The 17,379-nt window shown below is 41.5% G+C and overlaps 1 protein-coding gene across 2 annotated transcripts in view; it reads left to right on the forward strand.

The window, feature by feature from the left end:
• The first annotated feature begins 2,329 nt into the window (after positions 1-2,329).
• The window catches only part of Plppr1 (phospholipid phosphatase related 1), a 309,420-nt gene continuing 294,370 nt past the window's right edge, over positions 2,330-17,379 (forward strand). For both annotated transcript variants that reach the window (XM_010614350.2, XM_010614348.2), the window contains exon 1: positions 2,330-2,725. The gene's annotated coding sequence lies outside the window, so the exon portion shown is untranslated. The remainder of the gene's footprint in view (positions 2,726-17,379) is intronic.

Here is a 17,379-nt window from a genome sequence, read left to right on the forward strand (position 1 = left end):
AAGTTGCAGAGAGCTTGCTCTGCGGTAGGAACTATGTTAAGGGTTTTATGTACATCATCTCATTTAATATCCCTTGTGTTCCCCTGATTCTCAGTCTCCTCAAACAGTAAAATTCTATTCTAGAACTGCTTGTTTATGGTTTTGTAGCAGAAGCACCATAAAGGGATTCTATTTTATTTACAGTGTGGAATTTATATAGTCTCTTTTACCCTGGGCTTCCTTAGAGCTACTCTACGCTTTGAGATAGTGAGCAGGGTGTTCCTGAGCCCTGAAGGAAGTGGTCCTTTTCTCCTCACCCAATGCCAGGCTCAGACAAAAGAGAGTATGTTTCTTGGACTTTTTGTAAGAGAAAGTACCTTTGTTTTATTTCCTCTTGGTAGAACTGAAAAGTGGAGACTTACCCCAGCTCACCTCTGTGTTCTGGGTCCCTCGTTCTTGGATTCACCTCTAATGTAATACTTACGTAATGTCAGGGCAGGAAGTATGGCTTTCCTGCCTGGAGGACATAAACTGGCCCTGCCCATGTAGACACCTTGAAATTTCACTGAACATTCTTCACTGTTGTAAAAGTAGTAAGACAGATCTGTCTTAGATACCTTCCATTAAGCTCAGTGCCAAAGAGAAAGCCTGATAAAAACAGGTAGAAGTAGCAGTTTTCACTGAACATTCTTCACTGTTGTAAAAGTAGTAAGACAGATCTGTCTTAGATACCTTCCATTAAGCTCAGTGCCAAAGAGAAAGCCTGATAAAAACAGGCAAAGAAGTAGCAGCTCCAAATATTGTGAGTGGTTCACCATAGAAGCGTTGCTGTTTTTTAGGAGAATCTGATCCCCCTACCTACCCTGTAGATGGAGACTGGGTCTTCTGTCCTTTAAGCAAAAAGATGTTGCAATTCTACTCCTTTCAATGAGCCACCAGCAGAAGGCACCCACCACTGCACTGTGAACACTTTCTCTTTTTGAAGAACTTTCCCACCCTTCTTACTGCCTCTGAGTCTCCTCTCCTAAACTTGTTTTCACTGGTGGTACTTAGACATGCTTCTTTCTCTCCTCTGGGTGCACTCTAGGATTTGATCTAATTGTCCTGCTGTTCGAGTGTCACTCAGCATTATTACTGGGAAGATGAATGGGATGTGGGTCAGAGTTCATCAAGAAGGCATCTGCTTACTTACACTGCCTAGTGGAAGCACTCAGAGGCGATCTTTAATGAAATCTTGCAAAAGATTTGCACAGAGTAGACTACACTCTATCTTTCTGCAGCTAGCATGACCAAAAACTGGTCCTTTCCTGGAGGAACAGAAAATGAATAAACAGCAAGTAGGAATAATTCTGCAGGAAGTTCCTTTCTTGGGGTGTCTTCTTTTGTAGGGGAGAAAAACGACTAGACAAGGAGTATGATTAAAGAGGGAGGCGAAAATGGAAGATTTTGAATAGGTCCTAACCATTGGCCTGTTCTGCTTGATCATAGAAAAATGTCACCAAAGAAGAGTTTCCATTCCATCGCAAAGACTCTCACACAGCGTTTCCCCTGGCCTCGGGTTACCGTGCCATCTCGGGTTCAGGTTCCCTTACTGGACTCTCAAGTTGACGGTTCTTCTACTTAACCAACTAGAGTCCCACTTATGAAGACCTAGACTTGTTCTGGAATTTGGCACAAGTGGGACAATAGCTCCATTGTTCTTTTGCCCTCCTGAATAGAGCCGATGTTTCCTCCGTTTAATTCGGTCACGGGGGGGGGTATTATGGGGTCTTTGGAGACTCACCTTCCTTTACGCCCCTTTCTTTCCTCGAAAGAGGATCGTTGTGTGTTCCTTTCTGCCCTCGCCCATCAAACCTGTTTGGAGGATCCCAGGGGACACTGACCTTTTATACTCTCCACAGAGTAAAACTTGGGAGGGGGAGAAAGAGCCACAAATCATTTTAGTTCAGGTTGTCACCTGAAGCTTGTGGTTCCTTCTGTACCTCAGGGCAGACACATCACAGCTGCCCAGGAGATCCTTAGCCCAAACACTAAAAATATCCACGGCGAGGAGAGCCCGGCGTTACCTAAGGCGTGCAGCAGAAGTGGTCTCCTAGGATGGGTGGAGATCCCGCCACCGGCGTGCAGCGCCGCCGGAGTCCCGGAGTCCCGGAGTCCCGGAGTCCCTGCGCAAAGCGCACACTTGCTATCGGGGTTCCCTGCTGTCGTCCGGGGACTCCGCAGAGCCCTGGCTGCTCCGGTGGGCGCATTCTTGCTTGCCTCTCCGCCTAGCACGCTCTCTTCTCTGTGCGCTGGGCTCCCAAGCGAGCGCTCAGTGTCCCGCTCTGAGCATGCGCGGCCCGGCGCCCTCCCCGCCTCTCCAGCCCCCCTTCTGCCCCCTACCCGCCAGCCTTTTGCTCCTTTCCTTTCATTATACAAACAGGAGATCCTGAAACCTGGACCCTGTGCAGGCAGCAGTGCCAGTGGGAGGCGGAGGAGGAGGCAGAGAGCAGGATGAGCGCCAAGGGGGATCTGTGATCCGGCGCCCCCCCGCCTCGCGCGCGCGCGCATAACACTCACACACCCGCACACTCGCCAAACACACACTCGCTTACGCCCGCGCCGCTCACTCGCCGGCTCGCTCTCCCACGCAGGCGGAATGCAGCAGCGCCCGGAGAGCGGGTCTCCAGCCGCTGCCTGAATGCACCTAGCAGCCGGGAGCCAGACCGCCCAGTAGGGCACCCAGGAGGACGCTCAGCCGCCCGAGGTGAGTGTGGCGCCCGCAGCCGGGACAGCTGCGGGAAGTCGCTGCAGTTGGGGAGCTCGGGCAGGTTACAGACCCCAGGCAGCGGTGCAGGTGCTTATGGATTTCAAGGTGCAGCGCCGGGGCTGTACCGGAGACGGTGATCCCAGGCGGTGCCTCCTCCTGCGAGGCGCCAAATTGACCCAGCAGAAAGCAACCGCCTCGCTGCTCGTAAACTTTCCTCTCCTGTCATTCGGGAAACGTGGAGACAAAGGGGGCGTGGAGGCTTTCAGCGTCCAGTTACACCTTACTGAAGGCATTCCTGGCTGCGTTGCAAGCCGGCGCGCGTGGGCGGGTGTGCGGGCCGGGCGGGTAGCTGTTGCCAAACCCTCCCACTCGGCAGGGGATGGGATTTCCCTCCTTTGGCTGTAGGCTTTGAGATTGATTTTTGCCTCCGGCGTGTTCACCTGCCATCCATCCTTTCACCCTCCCCTGCACTAGAGGCGCATAGTAGTGGTGTGTGTGTGTGTGTGTGTGTGTGTGTGCACGCGCTCGGGTGTGCGCGCGCACTTGGGGGTGTCACCTGCTCGAGGGGCATCCCTAAGCTTTCTCATTCAGTGCCAGAGGCGCCGGGGTGAGGCTTGGGTCAGTGTGGGGATGAATGATGAGTTACAGAAAGGCTCGCCATAATCACCTCCTAGAAACGCTGGGCGCCAGGATCTCTCCTCCCTGGGGAAGGTGCAGTCTTCACGCTTCCCTCGGCGGCAGGGCTGGGAGCTGGATGGGGCTGTGGTGGTGGCAGCGGTGAAAGTGGCAGCTGGGGCTTTATTTTTGTCTTGGGGTTTTCTGACACACACGTGTGGAATATGTAGAGGATTCTTGGTTATTAATTTTCTTTGTGGGGATATCGTTTTTTTTTTTCCCCCTTTCAACGTGTTTCTTGGCAGAGCTGTTTTGCCACCTGGTACATATTTGGTGGACAGTCGTGGTTCTGAATGAATCTTCGGTCCAACGAAAAAGGTCCAGGGAAAAGGATCCCTTAAGAAGCCAAACCCATTGGGACAGGATCTCAGAATGTGGAGCGCTTGTCCACATGTGGGGAAAGCCTGAAATCAAATAGCCCTTTCAAACAGCTAAGGCTCAGTCAGGATGTGAGGAGTCCAGGATCAGGACAAAGGGGAATAAGAGAAGATGGGCAGAAGATAGCTATTTAGGAGAGGTGTGACCACAGGCCAATTAAAGCAAAAAGAGGTCCAGTGTGAGGAGCTTAACTGGGCAGTTTTCACTGTACTTCTGTCTTTGGCAGCTTCTATTCGTGGACTGGGAGTTGGTTTGGTGGTATTCAGATTATCACATCTGGGGCAAACTTGATTATTCCTGGGTTTACCTTTAGCATAATCATACATAAATTCTTTAGGTCTACAAGTGCCTTGTGTGGAAGTTTCTCCATTTTGGCATGTTTGTGCCTGAAACGGGGGATGGGCAGGCACTTACATTTTTGGCTTTTTGTACCAGAGTTTTCCATTTTGGCATGTTTGTGTCTGAAAGGAGGGATGGGCAGACACATTTTTGGCTTTTTGTACCACAGAGTTTGGGATTTGTAAGGAAACCATGCAGATGGAAGCTGGCAGGAGGAAATCCTGGGAGCTCAGACTCCAAACTCCTGACTGCTGGTCATCAGAGGGGTTCTCCTCACTTTGAAAGGATGGATAGAGGCCATTTCTCTGCTGTTGCTGCTGCTGCTTGGGATAGTAACCTGTTTTTGTTTTTTTGTTTTTTTGTTTTTTTTTGCTCAACATTTTGTGACTTCGAAGTGGGAGAAAGTACAATGTATATGAGATACATTTTTAAAAGTTCACACATGAAAGAGACTTTGACTCTTGTTAGCATAGCCAAAGGGGGGAAGAGAGATGGCGGGGGAGGGAAGTAAAAAAAGGAGAATTGAGAAAGGAATACACATTACTAAAAGATTAGTTTTTATGATTTTTAAAAGGAATTTATGAGACAGAAATCTGAAAATACTGTTTTTTCTTTTTCAAATAACTAGTGAAGACCTTTCCAGAAATATTTTCAAGTTGAAATTGGCATAGAGGGGGTTTAAAAATAATTGTCCGAATATGTCCTTTTTATTTCTTAGTGAATGTTCTCATAATTTTCCTAGCAAATCTTGGCAAGAAAATATCAAGAAAGGGGGTGAAGGGAGGGCAGGGGTATGGGGAAAAAATGAGAACCAAGACCTGTCATGTAAAGGTACAAGATCCCAATGATGAATGTAATGGTACTGTATACATAAAATGTAACAATAAACTCAATGAGAAAAAAAGGAAAATATCAAAATTTTTTTTGCTTTTACTAGAAGAGCTTTTTATTAGCTCTGTTAGGATGTATTTCCTCCTCCTTCATCTGTAAGATCACTTTATTTTGATCATATTCATATTCTATTTGCAAGTACTCATTGGCTACATATTCTGTATTCAGCATTGGACACCGTATAAAATCTTATAATAGTTCTGACTCTCAAATAGTTTACAATCTATTGTAAGTACAAGATTGACACACATGAAATAATAAAAGCAAAATATTCCCATATTGCACTATGAGCTCTTAACATATGTGCTATGCAGTCCATCTTCTCCTAGATCTTCTCAACATTTAGGAAGCATGCTTTGGTATTTATTATGTGCTTGAGCCTGGAAGAGAAAACAATAAGGAAGTGAAAAATGGTTCCTACCTTCAAGAAGGGAGAAACAGTTAGATGTACACTCCTAAGTGAAATAAATAAGTCACACATGTATAAATACTGAACAGTTTCTCTGGTGTGAAAAACTATAATGGTACATGAGATCCTAATGATATAATTGACAATGTGAAATAGGGGAAATGAGAAGGGTTGTAGGGGAAAGGTAATAAGGGAAAAAATTTTTTAAAAAACCCCGAGAAAATGAAAAAATGGAAATAAAGCATTTGTAAATAGGGAAGGGAGGAGGGTGTGAAGGGAGGGCAGGGACAAGGGGAAAAAATGAGAACCAAGACCTGTCATGGAAAGGTACCAGATCCCAATAATGAATGTAACTGTACTATATACCTAAAATGTACCGATAAACTCAATGAGGAAAAAAAAGAGATTATAACTGCGTAGTAAATCAAATACCAACAGAATAGAGATGTAAGTTAAATTTTGTCCCATTTGGTATTTGAGCAGGTGATCCTTGAGATACTTGAAAAAAATAGTCTTTACATGTAGGGAAAGATAGAAGCGTCATTCTGGGCAGAGGAAATGTGTGAAGGTGCTCGATATATTGGGATAACTGTAAATCATCCCATGTGGCTGCAGCCATAGAGACAGGAACAGAACCTTGGTGATGCTAATTAACAACTAAGGCTGAGGAGTGAGTGTTTGGATAGAGATGTGGTCAAAATGCCATGGAGGCCAAGGGAAGGCCTCCAATGAAAGGAAGGTGAGAAGATCAAGAAGGTTTGTTGGGAAAGTTGATACAAGCTGTGTCTAGAATGAGGACAAGAAGAGAAAGACTTTCAGGCACAAAAATCTGTAATAGCAGTAAGGACTACTATTCTATGTGGCAACAGCCAGAGATGTGTGATTTTGTCTTTCTGTAGTGGTGCAACATCAAGCCAGAGAGGTAAACTGGGACAAGCAGTGACTGAAACTGTCCTGAGCAAAAGAGCTTCAGTGTCATGCAAAAGGCTAGGAGCATTTGAAGGTCAGAAAAGCTGAAGATAGAACAGGGGTTGCATTAGAGAGCGATGACTGTGACCACAGCATAGAGGAGGAGTTGGAAGTGGTGAGACAGGAGGCAGGGAGCCTGCTGTGGAAATACAGATGTGAAACGATTAGGGTGGTGGAGGAGGTGTGGAGAGCAGCAGAAGCAAGTGAGAGAAGGAAAGCCTGTTGATTACCCAAGGATCTCTTTCTATGCATTCCCTCTTCATCTTCCACTTCTACAGTATTTGTTCACTGCATGGCAAAGGCAAGGTATTCACAGCTGAGTCTTCAGCATTCAGCATAGGCTTGGTACAGAGTAGGGGCTCAAAACATATTTGTTGAATGAATGATTAAATAAGGGATTGAGAAATCCAGTCACAAAGTGATAATTCTGCATGAGAATGGTGGCAGCTAAATCATCACACTTGCATTTCTCCAAGATAATCAACTTTGGGAGGTCAGTGAAAAAATGTTCCAGGGAGACCACAGGTTAATAACAAGGACACATTTTTCTCAGCTACCTCCATCAAGAACACCTGTAATCTGAACTATTAGTAGGAAATAGCACCTATATATAATATTTTTATTTAAAAATATGACTGTGTCTTGGAGGCAATAGTAATTACATAATTAATTAACACTACATAATAGGTTGGCAGTAAATGTGAATCCCCTTTTCTTACTTCTTGTCATAATTTATAGATTTCATGTACTATGTAAGAACTGTTAAAATAAGCTTGAACCAGGGATTTTGTAACCAGGGAACTATAAGTTCTCATTAAAAAATTCATGGCATCTTGGAATTCTAGGATGTGGGCCAGACCACTCATGATCTAGATCTCAGCCATGCAGCCCTAAGCCTTAGCCCCTTAGTGAACCAAGCCAAAGCATGCTGAGTTCGCATCCAAAAACACAAGCCTGAGATACCAAAACCAGAAGTGGATAGTCAGGATTTGTTTGCAGATTGTCTGCAGGAGGTGAAGGAGAAGGAGTACCAAAGATAGAACTTTGAGTTTGCTACTGGATAAATGGTGGCAGAGGACTTGGGATAGAGGATTGCACAGGAAGGTAAAAGGCTCAGTGATGCTATTCAGGAAGTGATTTTTCAGCGACACTGGAACATCTTGGAAAATATTAGGACAGATGTTCCAGAATAGAATGGCTTCACAGGAAACACCATCTATTGTTCACATGAAAGAGATGTCAGAAAAATCAAGAAACCAGAGAGTGAAAGTCTAAATCGCAGCATTTAGCCACATTTAGGGATAAAAGGGGACAAACAAGCTCCAGTAAAGAGCATAGGATGGGGATTCTCGGACAAGATGAAAAAGAGTTAACACGGCAGCAGAAGCCTCAGGACTTCACAGAAGCGACCGGGTGGGCCTGAGTAAGTGTTCACATGTGGGATCTGGTTTTGGCCTACCACATGGATGACTCCTCTCTTCACTTTACAGCTGAGCCTTCTGAGACAATTTTAACTAAAGAGAAACTGAAGGGATTGAAAATAGGGACCAACAACAACAAAAAACCCCACAATGAACAAGAGTTCTCTAGTGATGGAACAGCAGCATATTCCAGATCTCAGTGGGGAATGGACATAAGAAAATCCAGACAATGCACAGCCCTCAGCTGTTTATAAAGTCTGGCAGGGGGAGAGCTATGGTGCCGGCGAGAAAAGGTGCAGTGAGCTGCAGGGAAGTTCTTATCAAGGAGGAACAGACGGGAAGGAGTCTAAGGAGAACATAAGGTGTAGGGAACTAGAGCAGAGGAAAAGAAACAGGAGGATTCCTTGTCTCAAGAGCGTGGAAAGCACTGGGGACAGATACCAGGGTACTCTTCTTTTCACTGCTAAGTGATTGAGGTGCTTCCTGCAGTCCAGAGAATTCAGATCCTTGCGTGTCCTGGAAATCTAAGAATCCCCTTATGGGCCTAATAGTGTCACTTGGGCATGCAGGCTGATGAGCCTTGGTACTGTGGTGCGGTGCTGGGAGTACAGACTCTCCCATTAGACAGGCTGTTACCTGAATTAATTTGAGGCTCTAAATTAACTGAAATATTAATTCCAACTCTACCATGTAATCAACTATAATTTTGGAGCACTCAGTTAACATCTCTGTGCTTTCCTTTACCTCTTTGCTGAAAGTGAAGATAATACATAGAACCCATCACAAAAGATGTCAAGACCGGAAGAGTTAATTATTTGTACAGTTTGACACAGAGTAAGTGCTCAATAAATGATAGATATTATGTGTGACAACAGGTTAAACATGTAAAGCTTTGGCTTTGTGCTTGGGTCTCTAGAGATGCTGTGCTTTGATGTCTTTTAGATTTTTTTGATTGGTTATAAATAGTCAGATCTGATCCTATTTTCCTGAATATAAGAATTAAGTCAGCAGATAAAAATATGGCAGGGGTAGACAGACAAACTTGGCTGTCATAATCCTACAATGAATAGACTGCTGACCAATTACCTGTCAGTAAATTTACCTACTTGTCTACTCACACCTCCCTGGGGAAGATGAAAGTTTGCTTGCCTTCCGCTGTCTTTGCATTCTTCAGACTCATGGGAATCTTGCAACAGAGACTTTGCTATTTAGCAAATAATTTTCAGGAAAGTGACTAAATCTATTAGTTACACTACTTCTTTGGTAGCAAGGGATATAAACTCTAAATATTTCAGGTCTGATGTTTGCAACATTTCTTAGCAAATTAAATACTTCTCTGGAAAAGTTTGTAGAGTATTCTGAGAATTTCAGTGGATGTAGAAACTCTGTTACTTAGGTAGTTGGCTACTCTTTGCATTATATTCTGCAAAAAGTGTATGTTTTGGGAGAGTGGTCCTATCCATCCTACATATGCTCCTACCACTAAGCTACATTTTATAGTTACCCCAAAGATGTTTTGCTTCTTATCTTCAAGCTTTTGGTTTTGCTTTTCCTTCTTTCTAAAATTCTATTCTTGCTGTCCCATTCTTAACTCCTTTAGTTTTTAAGGCAAAGTCACTTAGTAGGGAAGATTGCTCTAAACTCTTAACTCTACTTGGTTTTCCTTTCTATGTTGTTTCAGTTGTCCCCAGTTTTATATTTGCAGTACCTGATGTAATGCTTGGCACAGTTTAGGTGTTCAGTAAACAGCTTGGATTGGAAGTTTAAATGTGTAACTTTTGCTCTTTTGAGTAATTGATGATGCCTGAGATAATGCAGATTCATATTTTAAAAATCATAGAATTTTCAAGTTCATAGATTCAGAGAAAATTCTCTAATCAGATTTCCAAATGAAATGAAAGGAGAAGCTAGTAATCAAAGAAGTAGTGTCAGAGGTAGGGTTGAAACCCTTATTTCTGAATTCTACCAAAATTCTACCCAGAACTCCAATCAGGTTGAGGTAAAGGCAACAGGGTTGTGTTAGTTTCTTTTCTCATTGCTGAGACAAAATACCTGACACCAAAAGATAAAGGAGGAAAGGTTTATTTAGCTCACCATTTGTAGAGGTTTCAGTCACATATTTGGGTAGCTCCAAGGCAGGGTGGATAGTAGACAGGCATCTCAGAGAAAAAACAGTTCATGACAGAAGGAATGTATCAAAACAAGCAAGGGACCACCACCACTTTCTATCCTTTTTATCATATCCAGGGTGCTTAGAGCTAGTAACACACCTTTAATCCTAGTGCCCTTGAGCCCAGCACTGCACCATCTATCAATCCCAGCATCACACACTCTAGATCCAGCCACTTCTGGAAAAGCTCCACATGTGACTGAATGAAGCTTTGTGGGGAAATCTAGACACAAGCTACAACAAGGGTTGGGCAAGCAAAGTGCTGGTTCTTGTCTTTATTTAAAATTCTAGTATTTTGTTCATCACTGAAGTTTGGCATTATGATTTTAAAACACTGCATTAAAGTATCACTTATCTTGATTATTGATTTTTTTTCCTGATTGTGCCTCACTTACCTGACCTTACTTGCAGCTCTGCTCTTCCCATAAAATGGTAGGAAGGATATTGCACAGCCTTCCAACTCTATCTACCATTAGCTTGTCACCACACCGTGTATGGTAAGTATCCTCATAGAAAATATTAAAGAAAATATCATTCAACATGGTAGTAAGGCTACTACTTAGATGTTTCATGACATGGTTGATTCATTAAGCAGTATACATTTCATTCTGTGGTAAGAACTAGACCAAAAAGATAAAAATGAAAGGCAAACAAAAGTTTTATCTATCTGTCATCTATCAGCTTATCTCTCTGTCTTACAGCTAGAGGAAAGTGTAGAGGTTTAGTCTAGTTTTTCAGTTTATGAATTTATGTATGTGGTTGCTTATCTACTATATTTTAAGTATTTTTTTAACGAATTAAGATAGAAAAAAGGAGACAATTATTGCACTCATCAACTTGGCTGGTCTTGGATTATAGCACTGTTACCCTGTATTGATTTTAGGTCAGAGGCAGAATAACAAAGTGTGGCCATTTCTAGTGAGAGGGAAGGAGGAGAGAGGAAGGGAGAGGAAGAAGGCAGAGAGTGAGAGAAGAAGAAGAAGAAGAAGAAGAAGAAGAAGAAGAAGAAGAAGAAGAAGAAGAAGAAGAAGAAGAGAGAGGGAGAGTAGAGGAAGAGGAAGAGGAAGAGGAAGAGGAAGAGGAAGAAGAGGAGGAGGGGGAGGAGGAGGAAGAGGAAGAGGAAGAGGAAGAAGAGGAAGAGGGGGAGGAGGAGGAAGAGGAGGAGGAATGGAATAGAAAGGAGAAAAAGAGGTAAAGGATATAAATTTTGAGGGTGTAGCTACTAGGTATCACACAAGCTACTGCCATGGGCTATCCAAAGGACTTTACATGTATCATATCATTAATATCTGTAACACACTAAAAAGAGTTATTGATGTTCCCATTTGACATTTGAGCAAATCAAGACACAGAAAATAGAGCCTAGCCCAGCTCTCTGCACCAGAGTAGGACTCCAATCCAGGTCCGGGTCCAAAGCCTGTGTTCATCCCACTTTATCCTTCTAATTCTCAGGGCTTGGAATTTCAGATCATAACATATCTTTCTCACTCTCTGTGAAGCCTTAAGTGACAGGCTTCCCTGGCTTGTTGGTGTTAACTGGATGTGAAGTCAGCAGTCAGCTCCACATCCTGCTGTTATTTCACCCTTATGTGGTACGTTTATCTTTTCCCATTCATCAATAACAACTTGCAGAAGGCATACATACACATAGGAAATAAATACCCTTGTTTGTGTGAGTATCATAAATTTGCACATGACACGAGAGCACATATTTTATATTGCTTCCATTATCTTAGAAAGGCTTTTTGTTTGGGTATTATGGCACAAAGTGTTCTAAAAATGCTCACAGACACAGACTGATGAGAAATTGATCATGTTGACTGGAGCAAATCTGTCACAAGGAGGGGTAATGTATTTGCATGGCTGGCTGTCAAGAGTTTCTGGAATGTCCTTTTTATTGAGGTTTCTGATGAGAAGCATGGAGCAGTGGCCCCTCATCAACATTTAAATTCAATGAAATACATAATCAAGTAGAATCAGATACAATTAACAAGAACAGTGTCTGGTTGAGAGTGCTGCTGTTCATCTCAGCAGTGCTACAAGCCAAGCATGCTTTATCATTATTCCCATCTTCCAGCCTTTGCTAGCTATTGCTTCCAGGCAAACCCACACACTCAAGTGCTCTAATAATCAGCCCACAACCTTCTCTCCTGGGGAGTCACAGGAATGGAAAAAAGAAAAAAAAACTAGATCTTTTCATTCACATTTGTTTTAACAGGAAATATCTGTATGTTTTTTTTTCCCCCTGCAGTGAATAAGCAATACAGTATTCTCTGTGGCCCCAGGAAAGTCTTCTTCTTCTTCTTCTTCTTTTTTTTTTTTTAACATGAGACACAGTTTCTGTCCAGCAAGTGTGCAACAATAAGTTTATTGTGTTCTCAGCAATTTAAAAATTAATTAACTGATTATATAGGTGCTAGAATGATATTCTGCACAGTATGCACATGATGCACCTTGTGAATCTCTTTCTCGGAAAACCACTGTCAACTGTTTTGTCCTTCAACTTTTTAGGTCCGTTAACATTTGCGTATTTTTAAAAACGAATTCATACTTTACATATTTTTACACTTACTGTTTGTTATAATTTCAATCAGAAGCAATTTGGTTTGATTAGCAAATATTTTAAAAATATTATTGTATGTGAAAGATGAATGCTATTTGCAATTTTAAAATAGAAAATGACTAATGAACAAGTTTTCTAACTTTTAGAAGTCACTTATGCATTATCGAAGAGTTCACATTCTAGCAAGAGATGAAATAATGAAAATGCTAACTTTGAAGTTAATGCATGGCAACAACTGTCAATTCTTATTGATTCACAAAATTGCTATGAGAGTAGCTCATTTCAGTTTTCTTTTTAGCTCAGATGAGAAAGTTGAGGTCCCTTGAGGTTAATTGACTTGCCCAGGATTCCACCACTGTTGATTGGAGAGGCTGAGAAGACAGGCTCTTTTCCTCTTTGTTAAGCTTCTCCTGATGCGATTCCACCTGACTACTCCAAATAAGGACAAGGGGACTAGGGAGCTTACGTTATGAACACTAATTTGAGCAATGACTCCCTACAAAATCAAAACTCATGCTTTATTCAAATGTTCACCCACAAGCTGCTGCAGAAATTGCTTTCTCATCTGTATTAGTCATATTTCTGTTGCTGGGAGGAAATATCCTACATACACAACTTAATAGAGAAAAGGTTTATCTTGTCTCATGGTTTCAGAGGTTCAGTCCATGGTTGACTGGCCCCAAGGCAGAAACATATGGTGGAAAGACATGGGAGAGGAAAGCTGCTGCTTATCTCATGGCATCCAGGAAACAAAGTGGGAGGGAGAGAGCCTGAATAGAAATAGAGTCCTCAAAGGTATGATCCCAATGACCTACTTCCTCCAATGAAGTCCCACTTCTTAATAGCCCATTTAGCTATGAACCTGTCCGAGTATGAACCATGGACCTAGTGCCCTCATGATCCATTAGCTTTCCAAAACCTCACCTCTGAACAAATGAGATATTTGTAGAACATTTTAGATTTAAACTGTCTCCCCATCTTTACTCGCCCATCTTATCCTTCTCCATGCTCTGTATTTTCTTCTGGGGCATCACATTCTCACATTAGACTAACATTTTGAAGCAAAGCAACAGTCATAATGTAAAATGAGATGTTATCCATGTTATGTGGGGAAGGTGTTCTTCTATAAACATGTAGTTTATTTTTCAGCTTAGCTTTGTGCCATCTTGAATCTTAAAGAATGAATTTCAAAACAAAAATGTGTTTTATCTGCCAATTAATCAAGTTATGAACTCTTTTTTATACTAATAGCTGAGTTTTTACTATTATGGGAGCTAAAATATAAGTTTGATTCTTAAATTCTCTTATAATCCTTCCCTGCTATGGAAACAGGACCAGTTAGTAAACCAAGAGCTTGGACTTTAGGATCAGATGGGCTGATTTTGAGTCCCAGCTCTGCCATTTACTAGCTGCCACTTGGCCAATCCCACAGTCTTTCTAATCTCAGGTCTTTCATTTGTGAGATAGAGTTAATCATAAACACCTCTCCTCTCACATAAATTTTACAAAGAATAAATAATTTCCCTTAATATCAAGTCTAGTATCCCATAAATACTAAACAAATTATAGCTATTATTATCTTTCATTGTTTTTTATATACACAGGAGATACAGCTAAAATGGCCCTTAGAAGCACTTGGACAGCAAGCTTAAAATTCTGGGTTGTTACATTTTCCTTTACAACACTTTAGCCTCCTTTTAACAAAATTAAGACAAATTAAGCAGTTGCATATATAACTTATGCTGCTATCCCCAATTTTTGTTAGATCTTTGTCAAATAACACCTTCAACCACTGCTGACCAATGAGTCATGGAATTCAGAAGCTCAGCAATTGATGAGAAAATTTGACCAATCCATCAAAACTCTGCTTTAAAACTAAATCTCTATCCTCTTTCACTGCAATACGCTATTTTCAAAGGAATGTTTGAGAATTTGGGAAAATGTGTACCTTCTTAATATGAATATGACATTATTAATCTCCATTGATTTAATTTGTGGCTTATGTTCCATTTTTTGTTTTGCTTTGTTTTTTTTTTCTACTGGTTATTTAGATGTAGATTTACAAATATGCTAGCGTAGAATCCTGGAATCTGTGGTAAGAACCTCAGCTCCCTACTCCAGGCTAGGACCTCGCCTTTCACACTACATAACAATAAGGAGTGCAGCCTGGCCTTTCCAAGTGACCATATGGATGTACCCAAGATAGAAGCCCACTGGGTCTGAGCTGTGACATATCAGTATCCTGGGACTTACAGTGGAGAAGATAAGCTTGATGTTTATCAAACATCCCAAACATACTTTCATCTTGGGTCTTAGCACTTGTTAATAGCATCTGGAAAACCTGCTTTGCAAAAATCTGTATGTCTCCTTTCCCACTATCTTGTCTGCCCAAGTGTTATCAGATAGGCCTTCCCTAGGAACTCCAAAACACTCCTACCATTAATCTTTGTCTTTCCTCCAATATATTTCCTCATTAGTACTGATAAACACCTTTTCCTATATATGTTTACTTGTTTATCTATTTGTCATCTGTCACACCCCCCAGTGAAATACAAACATAACAAGGTGAGGGAATCTGTATATTTTGTTAATCGTTACATCCCCAAAACCTAGAAAAGTGTCCATTACATTCTAAATTTAATGGATAAATGGATTATAAGACAGAATAGTATTTTTAGAGTAGATCTTAAAAACCAGTAGCAATCACCAGGTTCAAAAAGCAGAAAGCAATAGAACAACTCAAAATGTGCAATAGCACCAGAGATCCAGTGTGATGCAGGTCTTCTAACCTATGGTAGGGAGTGAAGCTCAAGGCAAGGGGTTGGTCTCAGAGGATCATTTTGAATGAGGCAGAGTGTCTCAGTCACAACCCTTGGCTTTCAGGCACATGGGACTCTGGTGGGTAGGACACATGCCATGCAGCCTACTTGAGCATAAAACATTCTCTTTCACTTTGGGCAAATGGATTCATTAAAATATTCTCTAAAATTGAGCTGAACTCTTCACCCTTCCTCACCTACACTGGAGAAAATGTCCAGGTTTAGGAATGCAGTTTATAGGGAAGGAGATGAACTCAAGGGGCATCTACAGAAATCAAACTTCATTTCATGTAAAGTTGTACAGTGCTCCAACAAAATAAACTAACTGGATGCAGATGAAGAAATGAAAGAAAATATCTTGGGAAAACATTTGCCATATGTACCTTATTTTTATATATGATCCATTATTGGGGAAATGTAAAATTTGTATAGGAAATCTAGCTATTTCAAAATCTTTAAATACAAGTTCACCCCTGGTTATGAGGTTTGATTTTGAGGAGCTGCCATATGTTCCGTTTGTGGTCCAGGGTAGAGAAGCCAAAGGCAGCTCTGCAGAGGATTGTGAAGCTGTGAAGACACTATGGACTTCCCCGGACTTGTGCCTGGAGTTTCTCCCAGGAAGCTGTACAGTAGTGCGGCAGCACTGCATGGACAATGTAATCTCAGGTCTTGATCTCTATGGACTTTTTAGAGAACTATTATTGGGTGTCATACGGTTCTCTTGTTTTGAGCAGACATTTTCCATCATTTAAATATCAACTATATGGAAGAAATTAAGTAAAGTAATGGAAGAGAAATATGAAATTAATGTTTAGCCATATTAAAAAAGAATATGATTGTGCACACTCTTGAAAGGTGTCAGCCTTTTTGAAGTGACATCGGGAAGAGTAAGTCTGGAGGCAAATAGTGACAAGCTGACCCCTGTACGTCTGGAACAAATAGAGCTTATATAAATAGAAGTAAAAGAAGGAAGTTTAATCATTCAGAACTGTGTGAATAGATTGCCTGACATTACAAGAAAGTTAAAGCTGTTAGATAATAAACCAGAATTTACCAGATAACAAGTCGCTTTTCCAAATAGGGAATCTGGAGGCGAGAATTCTATTATAGTCTTTCACCAAAGGGTTGTACTCCTTCTTCCACTCAGACTCTCACCTTTAATGTAAATGTTTGTCCCTCTGCCTTTTTCCTGGAAGTTAAAATTCTTTATGCTTGATCCAAAGGGAGAATTTGTACGGCTAGGATTCTTCATTTATCTCTTTCCTATGGAAGACATGTATAGATCACATGAAAAATTTTTAACTGAGAATTTTTCTTGTCTACCAAATCCTTCTGTTGCAAGGAGATCTACCTGCCAATATCTTGTTTTTCTCTCAGTGCTAGATCACTACAACCCATCCTGAGGTAAGGGTAAGTTGTCTTCATTCAGGACCATAGCAAGGCTCTTGGGAAATTTTCTTAATCTTAAAAATTAGTTCTGAATTATTTCTTCATTTGAATTTAGGAAACTGCTAGAGCTTAAGTAAGAATCTATGGGCTTATACTTTTTGCCAAAAAAAAAGCAAGCTTAATGGAATTATAATTCCTTGGATAATATTTCATATGTGAAAGTGATTTAGTATTTTTAAAATGGGAGTTACAGATAGTAATTGTTCCACCATCATGGGAGTTGAAACCCAAACTTTGCCTTATCCCCAGCTCTGTGTGGACCCCACCCAGGATACTTTCTCATCTGACATTTCCCTGATCCTCCGACACTTTTCCAGAGCTGCTGTTCCCTTTTTTCTTTGTCTATTCTCTTGCTCTACTGAGACAGCCCTTGTTGCTGATCCTTAATGTAGGACTCCTGCCCTTTCCCCTAGACAACTTTGCAATATATATTGGTGTCCTGCAAAGAACACATAAGAGATAACCTGGAAATGGTGGGAAGTAGTGGAAAGAATGTGGTTTCGATCCAAAGATCTGAGTTTGAGCCTTACTTGTATCTCTGTGTGGTCTGAGAATTATCTTAACTTTG

This window comes from Fukomys damarensis, unplaced genomic scaffold (genome assembly GCF_012274545.1).
Source record: "Fukomys damarensis isolate Sample0158 unplaced genomic scaffold, DMR_v1.0_HiC HiC_scaffold_36, whole genome shotgun sequence".
Lineage (NCBI taxonomy): Eukaryota > Metazoa > Chordata > Mammalia > Rodentia > Bathyergidae > Fukomys > Fukomys damarensis.